Below are 13,222 nucleotides of genomic sequence, written 5' to 3' on the forward strand. Positions count from 1 at the left end.
AGATTGCTCTAGATTTGGAAGGCAGAAGAGGGAAGACCATTAATCTAGGGAAAGAATTTCAGGCAATCACCTGGGCAGATATGAAGTTCAAAGGAATTTCCAGGCAGTCCTTGAGAACAACTTACTACTTCAGAATGAGATATTGGAGGGAATTTCTCAGATGTTCTTCTGATTTATTGATGTTTCTGGATGAGCTCTTGAGAAATTGTGTTCTTTGATAGTGTAAACTGAGATCTTAAGTGGAAGTTTTTTGCTCTGTATTAGTATCCTTCTACTTGAAATGCATAGATTTCTTTTTCTGTATTTCTGACCAAATCCCGACTAATAAAACAATATGACACAATATTTACAAGCAAGAATTATGATGTTCTAAAGACCAAAGTTTAGATAACAACTCTCCTACAAGGTTCAGTTTCCCTATCATAAAGTGGGGATAATAATTCTAATTATCTCATAGAGATGTGGTGTAAATTAAATGAATTGAGGAAAGAAAAAAATACTGCAAGCCTATAAAATCAAGAAAAAAGAAATATTCCACAATGGGAAAAGTGTCATTTCCAAGGGTTAATACTTTTCTATAGCTTTAGTGAACTGGCCTTTTCCTAGTCCCTTTTCATCAGGAGTTGATATCTTTGGGAGCTTTATCTCTCCACTAGAGGTCTTAAATTCCAATTCCAGACCCTTTTTTTTGTACTGTCAAAACTTCTTGAGGAACTGACACATAGGTCCCAAGGCAGCATAAACTTCCATGGATAACTTTGTGAACCTAAGAAAGCAATGGGATCTGATTATGGTAGGACACAATTAGAAACTTTGTTGAATGTAAAATGATATTTCCTCCATTTTGAATGTTGTAGCTTTGGTGTATACAGCTGAGACTTCCTATTAACTTCTGAGATTGATTTGGGTCTTAGACACATGCTACATACCATGAAAAAATATTTATTTGGTTAATCTGAGAAAGACTGAATTGTGTTCTCCAAAGGTATTGCCTCATTCATGTTCATCCAGTGAAGCATAGAGACTGTCCTAGTTTGCCACAGTTGCTATGACAAATACCTCAAACTCTTTGGCTTAAACAACAGGAATTCATGGTTCACAGTTTGGAGGCTACAAGTCCAACATCAAGGTATCCTCAGGACATGTTTTCTCCAAAGTCTGTAATGTTGTGGTACCTATGCCAATATTTACCTAAGTCATGGCAATCTGCCTCTTTCTGTCTCCTTCTCTTGTTTCTACTTCTGGCTACTAATTGACTGAATATATCTGAATTTCCTCTGCTTACAAAGACTCAAGTCATGTGTATTAAGGCCCACTCTTGTTTAATATAGCCTTATCTAAACAGGTCTTCAGAGATACTATTTATACATCCTAAGGACTTAAATAAGTCTTCCTGGGGAACATGAATCAATCCATTACAGTGGCCCTTACATAATTTGGGAGCTATTAACTGTAGAAAGAAAGGCTCTTAGGAAAATAACAATTTCTAACTAGAGTTCCAAACCCCAAATTTCCCATTCTTAAGTCTTATTGTCTCCTGTTTCCCACAAGAAATTTTTATTCAGATTTGTCTTGTGGTCTCATGTCCCTAAAATCAACATATTCCTTGAACACTATATGCTGAAATTGAGTGTGTTTAAATTTCAGTAAGCTGTTGTTTTAGTTTCCTAGTTGCTCAAAGCAGATACCATGAAATGGGTTGGCTTTAAACAATGGAAATTTATTAGTTTACATTTGGAGTCCAGGATAATGTCCAAATCAAGGCAGTGCTTTCTTTCTGAAGACCAGAGATCCACAGATCCTCTGCCACATGACAAAGCACATGAGGCACATGGCGGCATCTGCTGGTCTCTCCCTTCTCTTCCCAGCTTCTTGCTTCCATGACTTTCTCCCTCTCTCTCTCTGTGTGTGTATTCATTCCATTTATAAAGGACTTCAGTAAGAGGATTAAGACCCATCCTGAATGACGTAGGTCACTCCTTAACTGAAGTAGCCTTGTTCAAAAGGACCTACTTAAAATGGGTCCACACTCACTGGAATGGATTAAACTTAAGAACATGTCTTTCTGGGGTTCCAACAGCTTCAAACCACCACAGTTGTATTGTGCAGTAAGTAGCATGACTATGTTAATTTATTTTCCAAACCAGGACACTTTTGAGGTTGAAAGGAGTTGCTAGTAATAATTACTCTTAGATAAAAGGCAAAACCTGGAACTATCCTGGGAAAACTAAGATTTATAATCTCCCTAAATATAAATTCAAAGTTTTTTTTGTTTTCTGTAAATTCAAAGTTATGTTTTTTTCTGATCTTTCAGACTCAGATCACTGAAAAACATCCCATGCCATTGTGTGCCACCAAGGATAAACTGCAGCAAATGCCTCATTTGCTTTTTAATATCAACATTCCTCTAATTACTAGTGAATTTGAGTTTCTTTAATACATTTATTATCATTTGGATTTTCAGGTCTCTGAAATGACTATAAATTTTCTTTACTCATTTTTCTATTGGATAATCTTTTCCTTGCTCATTTACATGAGTTCCTGTGCATTCTAGATATGAATCTTTTGCAAATTTTAGACTTTATAAATATCTTCTAAACAGTCTCTCCTCTGCCAATTTTGTCTCTGATATCCTTGGATAAATATTTTAAATTTTAATGTATTATATATTAATTTTCTCTTTGTGTTTTGTACCTTTGAGATCTTTCTAAGAGTCTTCCACCATCTTAGGTCACAATGAAATTCTTCAGTTCTTATAAGCCATTAAGGCTTTACCTTTCACATTTAGTCCTTTATTATATTTAGAGCTTATTTATTAATTTTATTTAAAAATACTCCATATCCACCAAACATACCCTTCACATGTTAGAATTTATTTTTGAAGTGTGTATGTTTGTTAGAGTTCCAACTTTCATTTTCAAACTTTAATGAACCAGATTTCCCAATACATTTACTAAACAATCTATCCCTTTACTCACTGATTTTGGTTGCTTCCTTAATCACATATCAAGTTCTCAGATTTCTGAGTATGTTTCTGGCCTCCATATGTCAGCTCTTGTACCAACACACTTTTTATTGTGACTGTTTTGAAATATGTCTTATTATCCGGTAGGGTTGTTCCCCCATTTCCTCTTTTCTTTTCAAAAGTTTGTTAATTATCGGATATATTTTGAGAGTTTGCTATACCACAAAAGCTACTACTGAGATTTTGCTTAGAATTGCATACAATTTATAGGTAGATTTGAGAGGAACACATAAAAATTTAAAACTACAAGGGGTGACAGTGTGATTGTGAAGAACTTGTGGATCACACCCACTTTATCTAGTGTATGGATGAGTAGAAAAATGGGGATAAAGACTAAAGGACAAATGGGGTGGGATGGGGGGATGATTTGGGTGTTCTTTTTTCACTTTCATTTTTTATTCTTGTACTGGTTCTTTCTGATGTAAGGAAAATGTTCAGAGATAGATTGTGGTGATGAACACATAACTATGTTATCATACTGTGGACAGTAGATTGTATACCATGGATGATTGTATGGTGTGTGAATGTATTTCAATAAAACTGAATTTAATTTAAAAAAAAAAATTAAAACTAATTCATCCAGGGGGTGATGGCAACAAAAATGGCAGAGTAAGGACCTCCAAAACTTATCTTCGCCATAAAGGCAGTGAAATTGTTGGGAAAAAAAATCATCAGAATCAACTTTTCCAGAACTCTGGAAGTTAACCAAAGGCTTGTAGCAATTTGACTAAAAACTTCCCCCAAATGACTGAATCTCAGTAAAACAGCAAGCTTTATGGCATTTTAACTTGTCCTTTTCCCATATCCCCCTCTCCAGCTCTGGGGTCGCCTTGAAAACCAGCAGCCTGCAATCATGGTAAAAACCAGCAGCTGGCAGTCACCAGAGGAGAAGGAATGGAGTGGAATGCCTTCAAAGCCCCAATTCCAGAAAATTGCTATTATTTCTAAAGTCCAGTGTTTTCCTGGAAGACCTCAGTCATAATGCTGTTTGCATTTGGTCTGACACAGTGCTCACCTAGTTTGACCAAAGGCCTTTGAAAAAAACAATCAGAGGCAATTGCTGAATATCTTTGCTACCTGAGGTTGTAGATTACAGTTGGGCTAAGCATAAGCTAACCCAAAAGCTTAGTAGGAAAAGCTGGAGAATGAACCATCTATAAGGAGCTTTGTAAAGGCCCAACATATTCTGGGAATCTAGAAGTCTTCACTCATGCTTAGGGCTGTGTGCAAGCTCAGGGAAGATTCAAGAAGGCTCTAAACTCTGGCTAATATTCAGGGATCTGTGCAAGCATGAAAAGAAGGCTAAGGTGGAGTTTTAAACTTCCTGGAAGAGGGTTGAAGGGGTGCCCCAACTCAAAAACACAGCTCCTCAACAATGTCTAAAAGACTCATTGACTCCAGGCATCAAAGGAATTCTCCAATCGGTAGATGACCACTGTACTAACCAAGCAGATACATTAGTGATCACATGAAACAAAAATACAGACTTTATAGCATTGGTTCAGAAAATTCACTAAACAAACAAACACCAGCAGCAACAACAAACTCTGGGGAAGGGACAGAATTATGTTATTTATAATGTTCAATTTCAGTAAAAATTTACTAGACATACAAAGAAATATAGAACTATGGCCCATACACAGGGGGAAAAGAAGCAGTTAATATAAACTGTCACTGAGCAACCCCAGATGTAATTACTAGAAAAGGATTTTAAATCAGCTATTTTAAATATGTTTCAAAGAACTAAAGGAAAACATATTGAAAGAGCTAAAAGAATGAGAACATGCCACACCAAATAGAGAATATCGATAAAGAGATAGAAATTATTTTAAAGAAGCAGAAATTGTGGAGTTGAAAGTAAAAAACTGAAATAAAAATTCACTAGAGGGGTCACCAGCATATTTAAGTAGATAGGAGGAAGAATCAGTGAACTTTAAGATGGAGCAATTGGATTATCCAGTCTGATGAACAGAAAAAAAAAAAAAAAAAAAAAAAAGGATGAAGAAAAAATAATAAAGCCTCAGAGACCTGTGGGACACCATCAAAATACCCAAATATGCACATGGGAAACCCAGAAGGCAAGAGAGAGAGAAAAGGGCAGAAATACTTGAAGAAATAATAGATGAAACATTTCCAAATTTGATGAAAACTATTCGTCTTCACTTCCAAAAAGCTGAAAGTAGAATAAACTCAGAGACTCATGTCTAAACACATCATAATCAAACTGGCAAAAGATGAAGAGAATCTTGAAAACAGCAAGAGAGCAATTCATCATGTTGGAGAAAACTTTCATAAGATCAACAGCTGATTTTCGTCAGAAACTGTGGCAGCCAAAAGGCAGTGAGATGACATATTCAAAGTGCTGAAAATTAACTGATCCAATCAGTGAACTCTTGTACAGGTTTTCTTTTATGGTCCTTGAATTTATTTTTTGTTTTTCGTTTTTTTTTTAAATCAATAATGCTTTTGCATTTTGTTATTTTGATTATTTTTTAATGTTTTATTTCTCTTGCAATTGTAAAAGGTATCTTGTTTGCTGTTCTCTATAACATTTTCTGGTTGGCAAATTTCTAGATGATGTAGAGGAATACTAACAATTTTTGCTTATTGATCTTCTCTCTGGAAATCTCACTAAACTTTATGTTAGTTGTTATTGCTTGTTGATTAATTATCATGGGTATTCTATGAAAATAATCATATGAAATGCAAATAATAACAGTTCCATCTCTCCTTTTCTACTCTATATGTGCATTTCTTTTTCTTTTCTTAATGATTAGACTGGAATTTACAGTAGACATGTTGAACATTTGCAGATACAATGGGTGTTTTAATTATCATAACCTTAAAGAAAATATGCCTAGAGTTTTTCCAGTGAGCAAAATATTGGATATAGAGTTTGGGGTTTTGGTAAATAATATTTAATAAATTAGAGAAGTTCTCTTTCATTCTTAGTTTTCTATTTCTATTGATTTTTTAAATCATAAATTGGCTTTCTGCATCTATTACAATAAAGAGGTTTAGGTGGGTTTTTTCTGATTTCCATTAAGGTGATGAATTAAATAACTAAATTTTCTGATTCTGGACATTCCTTGTATTCCTACTGTGATCACAATCTACTATTTTTTAATGCTGATAGAATCACAAATTAATACTTTATTCAGGAGTTTAAAATATACATATGTAATGAAATTGATGCATATTTTTTTGCATTGTCTTCATTCACTTTTGGAATCAAGCTTACAGAGGCCTTATAAAACATGTGGGGCAGTTCTCAATTTTTTTTCTATTAAGTGGGACAAATTCTATTAGATAGAGATATTCTGTTTCCTGAAAGTTTATAAGAACATAGGTACCGACAGAAAAGTATTTCATTAATATTTCATTTTTTTCATGGTCAATATTCTGAAAAATAACAGATAGATATTGTGTGTGTGTGTGCTGATTTTGGCTTTTCCTCAGAAGTATGTCCATTATCAATAGATTTCAAATGTATTGGCAAAGAGTTTTAACATCATTGCTATATATATTCATTTTAATAATCTATTTTATTTGTTATTTTTCCCCACTTTTCCCTAGTGCATTTTTGTATATTTGCACTTTCTGTCTAATTTTGATGGTCAGTCTTATCAGAGGTCTATTTAGTTTATTGGTGTTTCCGGCGAGTGACCTGAGAGATTTGCTAAAGTATCTCATGTGTATGTGTGTGTTCCTTTTTTATTTTCTCTTTTCCTATCTTTCGTTGTAAAGAATGAATGTTATATTATAGATTTGAAAACATAAACTTCATGTCAGTAGTGATTGCTTGTTGATTCATTATCATGGAATTTCTATGAAAATAATCATATGAAATGCAAATAATAATTCCATATCTCATTTTCTGCTCTATATGTGCATTTCTTTTTCTTTTCGTAATGATTAGACTAGAATTTACAGCAATGCATTCCTTTGATGTTTATCCCTAAGCTATTAACATCATATATATCATATATGTATATGTATGTGTGTTGTATGCCATGTTTATACACACGTGCAGGTTTCCGTATCAGTTTGTTATAACAAATAATACTATCATGGACTATTAGGGAAAATGTGACAAAATGGAGCAGGGATCCAGAGAAGATGAAAGATGGTCAGATCTTTGTCTTATATGAAGTTAGGTTAGAGACAGGGTGCATATTAAAAGAGAAGATGCAAAATAAACAAATAGCCACTATGATGAATGGGGAACTGACAAATATTTTAATATGTAATGATGATATTTCCTTTTATCCATTTACTCATTTCTTGCCTTTGGAAATTTTATTAAGTTAGTGTTGCTACTTCTGTCTTCCATATCTTATCCCAATTCTCACATCACTTTATTGTTTGTGGATGTCTTCTGGGAGAGTTATATGAATGCAACATTCAATTTGTTAATTCATTCTTCAGCTATATCTATTCGGTTGCAAAAAATCTATTCATTGATTTCTTTATCTCACCAATTGCATTTTTAATAGTCAAAATCATACATGTATGCTTGTTCCTGCTTTGTGTCTGAGATTACCCTTATGTATATTTTAAATTCTTATTCTATATTGCCCTGTTAGTTTTGCTTCTTCAGGGATTCCTTGTTCTACTTATTATCACTTTCTCATAGTTCTTTGGCCAAGTATTTTTCCTCTGTGCTTATGTCTTATTCCATTGGGGCTACTAGTTGTCTTGTTAGTAATGCCTGCTGGGTAATGGGGTAAAAACATACCTTTAGCTTATTCTCCTCCTGGTGAATTTGGGGATGTCTCAGAGAATATAGTCCCCAGTATTGCAATCTGGGCTCTGGTCTTTCTCCTTATCCATTCTTCCCCATCATAGAACTTCCTGGGATTTCCAGGAATTGCACTTATCCTGAAGCTAACAGCCTCTCTGCAATTGCATGTCTTCTGGAGTGGAGGTGAGGCTCAGGAGCTGAGCTGAGGCTAGCCGGCTATCCTGCGCTGATTGCTATGAACTCTATCCATGCTGTCATCTGTGGTGTTGAGTTAATGTCACCCTTTCACCTCTGGCTGAGAGTGGCCTGCTAATACATTCTTACCCTTTTGGTGATAAGACATCCACCCAGAGAAGCATGAGATAATAATAAAAACAATCAAAGCCCCGTTTAATCTGTGCTCCCCCTTGTTGGCCCTGATCCTCTTCTCTATACTGTTGTGCCTTCTGCCACTGCCACTGGGACTCAATCTTCTCTCTCCCCATGATAGCCTTTACACAGTTCCGAGATATGTCAGCCTTTATATATCTTCACTAGCGTATCAAGGGAAGAGTTTAAATACTTGTGTAATTCACCATCTTTTCTAGAAACCCCTAATGCTCTATTAAAAAATTCTCAGAATAGAAGACTCCATGATACAAGTTGCAGATGGAGATGCCCAGAATGGATCTGGAATGGAGATCCATTCCAGAAGGAAAAATGTATGGAAAAATAGATCTGGAAAAATGTAGTATGAGGAAATTTTGAGGGATCAGTTAACTGGCAGTCATTTTATCAGTCCAAGATCCATTTGCTTGCCATGATATTGTAAGACTAGTGTTCAGAGAAATGGACTAGACTTACACTCTCTGATTTTATACACTGGTCACATTGCAGCAGTTCTTTAAATTGAAAACTTATTTTCAATGTGAAACTTAAATAGAAAAATCATTTACAGATAGCGGTAAATTGCATCTGGTGGAGTTTTAATAATTTGAGAATTGATGGGTATGTTTGGAATATGTTTGATGTGCAGGCATAGTCTGTCTTTCCTTCAGTCAATCCCCCTATTATTGTAATGCCTCTCCTTTATTTTCCCAATCTTGAGAGGTTTAGGAAGAAATATTTTGTTTTTCAGCTCTGTAGAGAATACTGTCCATTAGCTGATAAGACTAGAGCCAGGTATAGAGGGTCAATTTGAACCAAATGGAAACGTCCCTATCATGATGCTACTTCTATCTCTGTTTACCCATCCTGACCCTGACTTCCCATGGAATTTAGTATATATGAAAGCAGTCAGAAATGAATGCCCACTTTGGAAGCCCACCAGAAGAACCTGGCCCACTCCTCAGATGGAGGTGCTTCAATTTATAACCTATGAAGTTGAAGGATGATGAAAATGAGAAAGAAATTTCATACCAAGCAAAGAATACCTCCAAATTCTTCCAATTTTATTTCAAATGAATAACAAAGTCTCATAAGAATGGTGACCAGTGTTTAGTTCACATCCTTACATTCATATAAACTTTGACATTTTGTAAGAGATAAAAGACTGAATGTCCAGATATTAATTGATCTGAATGGCCAAAGACAAAGGTTTTTCCCATGTAAATGAAAAAAAAAAAAAAATCACCTGGTAAATTTACATATATAATCTGGTAGAACCTTTATTTAGACCATTAGGTGATAATGGTTCCCTAACTCTACTAACATTATAAAGTGCAAGAAGCTATCTACACTCTCCATCTGTCTATTAAGAAAAAGAAAGGAACCTAATGCTTACTGAGATTTGTATGTGAGAGGCACTATGCCAAGTGCTTTGTACACAATTTCACAGTTAGCTACCCAAGAATTTGGGGAGGCATTTAATATCATCCCCAATTTATAGATGAAGAAACTGAGGCTCCAAGAAACCGAGGTTGCTAAGGACTTGCAGGATATTATTTTTCTAACTCTTTACCTATGAAATCTCCACTGAACTTTCTTTGTGATATGTCTGAAATATAGCATTTATGTAAGTACCCCCTGATGTGCCCCACTCTTTAAAGAAGTGCTAAAGGCAAATAGCAGGAATTAGCCATTTGTCACCAAGCATTTTTCCTCTTATACTGAAACTTTACATGATAAACAGGCTCTGAAGGTCTCTGTTTCTCACAGAGGATTTTCTGTCTAATGTGGATCTACAGATGTGGTTGAAGGACAAATAAAGAATACTGAAAGTTGTATAGTGATGTGATAAATCAATTTGTCCATTGTAGATGGTGGAAGATCTACCATAAGATAAAAGTTCAGAAACAAGAAACTATTTGTCATCCCTTCTAAGTGCAGTGAAGGGTTTGACCTCTGATCTGAGTTGGGCACAGATCTAAATCGAAATTAGATCATATGGCTGCTACTTAGGAATCTGATATACAACCAAGATTCCTTCCTGAGATCCTAAGCAGCAGAGACACTGAGGAAAGAAATAAATAGAAAAGAGGGGCAAGATTAACTAACAATTTATAGCACCACCTTGGTAGGTTAACAAAATATTAGGCTAGCAGACATAAAAAGAAATACTTGAATTTGGGGGGACATATACATTTCTATGCCTACTGAGGCAATTATTATAAAATTATGAAAACTAATTTGGTCAGAAATGTGGGAATAATCAAGGCTAGTATTCAAAAATTAGTAGTTGGGCTAGTTCCAAGTTTAGAACAGTTTGTTCAATAAAGTTAACCATCTCATTCAAAAATATCTTGGAATTGACAAAAATTCTATGTGTGTGCATCATAGTCATGCAACAAGTAATTTAGAGCACTTTATATGTACCAACTATAGTTCTAAGCACTAGGGGGATGTGTGTATGTGTGTGTGTGTGTGTGTGTATCCCTGCCCTCATGGGGCTTACTTTCTAAAGAAATTTTTAAATGAAATGTTTAGATTCCAATGATGGATCCATGGGAGAATATGAAAATTCCATGACAAAGGGGAAAATGGTATAAATAAAAAACGGAAAAAATATGTTTTCTTGGCCATAATCAAAGATACTCAGATTTATAGAGTTTTATAGATAGAAAAATGCACACATACAACCCCACACAGTTACCCACAGACACCCACTCTAATATTGATGAAATTGTGCTAAATGTCACATACATATGCTTTGAGGACACTTTCCAATCCATCCAGTAACGTGAAGTCAGAGTCCCCATGATGGCTGGTGCTTTCTGTGACTAGGTAATCTCATGCCTTGGAATTTTCCCTAAGGACAAATATAATAGAAGCAAAAATCTACTTCTAAACATCTTCACTATAGTGCTGCCTAACATAATCCAATGTTTCCCATCAATCATTGGCTAAGATTTAACATGGACTCAATCCCGTATCTTTCATTTGCTAAAAAATATGTTAAATATGAAGACTATTCTGAAATAGGAAATGCTTTCCTATTTCAAAAAAGGCAATATACAAAATAACATTTTTCCTACGATTATAACTATTAAAAAAATACATTTCTGTATGGACCAAAGACCAGGAGAAAATATGCAAAACTGAAATAACCTATTGTAGATGGGTGTTGAGATAAGGGATCATTTAATTCTTTAGAAATTTATTTAGTATTGCTATATCGTCTTTTCAATATAAAACGTAAATGGATGCAAGGATAGACAAAGGAAATGGAAAGAACCATGGGCTGAGCCAAGGATTACAATTATTGATCAATGATGGATGAAGAAAAATGGAATCATTAACCAGACTTTAAAATAGGATACAAATGATTTCATGGTTGAAAACAGGAGCCCTCTGAAATTACCAGGATCCCACCTGGGTGGAATTTAGAAGAATTCAGGCAGTACCCTGCATATATGTCAGAGCAACCCAGTCCTCAGTATGGAAATGGAAAAACACCCAATTACAACATTTCTATTGAATACTAATACACCTATAAAATTGCCCAGGCAATGCAAAATATATAGCGTTTAAAATATGCATAATGTAGGTAAGAGTTATATGACCTCAAACACATCCAAAAATTAATTTCCAGATTTGGAAGGGGACAATTTGCATATTAGAGCCTAAAGAAACCAACACTAAGCAATCTACCTCAGACTCTTTCCCTCCTTCTGCTCCTACCCTTCCATCCTCCTTCTCTCACCATCATCTCCCCCTCTCAATAAAATTGAAGCCATGTGACTTTTTTCAACATCTGCTTCCTTTCTTTTCTTTCATAGAAAGCACACATGAATAATCAGACCACACTGCTGCTGTTAATTGTAAAAATCATTAGTAAACTTCCAGGTGCTGTTTACTATGTAAGCATTGTAATTTTCTATCCTAAAATCAGCAACTCCCCCATATCATTGTCTGCCCTGGGGTGTGAGCACTGTGCAGCTTTGAGGCTGTCAAAGACAGTTGCAGCCCCATTTACTAGGACTGAAAGAGATCGATCCACACCTGCAGCGTTTGAGGCAATAATTCCTAATATTAACCAGACCTCATGAGGAGTAGTTCCTTTTGCCAGCCTCCTCATGATTCAATGCTTTGCCGTCTATGTGAAATCATTGAAATATGCTGAGTTTTCCTGACACCCACCCCAAGTTCATTTTTCTCCTTTCTGCCTTTACCCTACCCAAATCTGGTTGGCTTGTACAGGTTAGTGTGAAGCCCCAATACATCCCAGAGTACTTTGGCAGAGAATAAAAATATTTGCAAAGCCCCCTTGAGGGACTGGGGGATTCTGGAAAGAAAACTGTAAAAAAGATAAAGCCCAGCTAGGCACCATTCAAATCCACTTAGCAAGCTAAGATGCCTGCATTTCCCCAACTGCAAGCCAAGTGCAAAGGCAGAGCAAACTCAAGAGCCTTACAAAGCCCAGTCTAAAAGGGAAATAAAGAATCCTGGGTATTTGACTGAGAGGGAAGATCAAAGCACAACGAGAGGAAGTAAGTTGCCTAAAGCCACACAGACACTGGCTAATGCTTTGGTTACTCCACAAACAGATGATAGCTTCCATCTGTTTCCTTGAAGGCACCTGTGCTTTTCCTCCAGCAATTCAAGATAAAAGGAAACAAAGCTTGAGTTTACATCGTTTCCAGGTAGTACAATGGCATCCCTGTGTGCACCTGCGGTTCTTTCCTTTGGGCTCACAGTCTCCACACTGCGTCTCTCACACCGCCTTCCAGTTCTACTGCAGGAGCAAACTTCTCAGGCTGATCTAGCTGCTCCTTTGCCAAAATCGACTGTACTTTGTATAGTTACAAACACAGCAATTATTTTACTGTACCACATCATCTGTTTGCAGACCTCTGTTTCAATGTATTCTATGTGCCTCCAGGGAAAAGGCGCTTTGCATCTTCTTCTTTTTTTTTATTTGTGTCTGGTAAAATACCTGATTGAGTGAATCAAATCTATTGTGAGAAATTTTCTAGTATCTAACCCTTTTATTAAATGGTTGAGCTCAGAAGTCCTCAGAGACCATCTAACCCAAA

The sequence above is a fragment of the Choloepus didactylus genome, chromosome 20, assembly GCF_015220235.1.
Source record: "Choloepus didactylus isolate mChoDid1 chromosome 20, mChoDid1.pri, whole genome shotgun sequence".
NCBI lineage: Eukaryota > Metazoa > Chordata > Mammalia > Pilosa > Megalonychidae > Choloepus > Choloepus didactylus.